Source organism: Sorex fumeus, unplaced genomic scaffold (genome assembly GCF_029834395.1).
Source record: "Sorex fumeus unplaced genomic scaffold, SorFum_2.1 ptg000018l, whole genome shotgun sequence".
NCBI classification, from domain to species: Eukaryota; Metazoa; Chordata; class Mammalia; order Eulipotyphla; family Soricidae; genus Sorex; species Sorex fumeus.
Genome location: NW_026606075.1, coordinates 15,960,738 through 15,961,857, shown reverse-complemented (window position 1 = coordinate 15,961,857; position 1,120 = coordinate 15,960,738). Strand labels below are relative to the sequence as shown.

The 1,120-nt window shown below is 33.1% G+C and overlaps 1 pseudogene; it reads left to right on the top strand.

The window, feature by feature from the left end:
• Window positions 1–314: 314 nt before the first annotated feature.
• LOC130021651 (39S ribosomal protein L42, mitochondrial-like) lies at window positions 315–856 on the top strand (annotated as a pseudogene).
• Window positions 857–1,120: the final 264 nt, after the last annotated feature.

The following is a 1,120-nucleotide window of genomic DNA, read 5'->3' as shown; positions in this document are numbered from 1 at the left end:
TCCATTGGGCTATACTAGCATGCAACAGGGATGAATGGAGACGTTACTGGTGTCCGTTCGAGCAAATTGATGAACAATGGGATGACAAGTGACAAGTGATTACCATAAAAATACTCTTTAAAAGTTTCCTTATAGACAACGTCTTCAAAATTTTCACATTTCTGTAATTAAAGTTGGGTAGTTTTTAGTAAAAAACAACAACAAAAGAAAAAACAAAACAAAAAAAACCCCATAAAACTGCCTTGAGATTGATGCCAGATGACCAGCTTACAGGGAGCAGTTGTGAAGGGAGAAAAATTGCTTTTGGATTCACCATGGCAGTTGCAGCAGTAAAATGGGCAACATCAAGCAGAACTATCTGGAAACATTTACTTCCAAGTAAAAACAGAGCTTTGTATTGTATTTGTCATCATAAGTCTTCATTTTCTTCTCTTCCAGATGACTAGAATTGCACAGTTGATTTTGCTTTTACATCTGCTGGGAAGATGATAGGATGCTACCACTCAGCTGTGGGCATTTTGTAAGAACGCACAAAGCCTGTACCTTGACCATATCTTGTGCATAATAATGAAGAAACACAAAACCAAGAGCTAAAACCCAGATTTTATGGAAAAAAAGTAAAGATTTTGAGCATGGACCCATGGTAGAACAACTTAGCAAAATATTCTTTACTACCAAGAATTTCGGGTACCCTCACGGACAGTAATATAGATATAGCAAGAAATTGCATCCTCCAAAAACAGATGGGATTAAGAAATCAAAGAAAACTGTTGTTCTCTGTTTCAGTTGCCATTTGATAAAATATAATCTGGTATATTCACTATTATGCTCTAAAGCAAACTTCCTTGAAAAATAGTAATTTATAAGGATTTTTATGTATATTAAAATATTTTTATTACTAACACATGCATTTACTTTCACTTTCCGTATCATAATATTGGGACAATGCCCTTTATGTGAATATAAGTGTGCAAATTAAGCTTTATATCTTCTTTTATTCAAAGACCTTCCCACAATTTTTCTATCAGTCAAGTGAAATGAGAGCTGGATAAAATTTCTATAGAAAGTAACTTAAGTTTATTATTGTAATAAAACTTTTACTATATTGTACTAAATATAG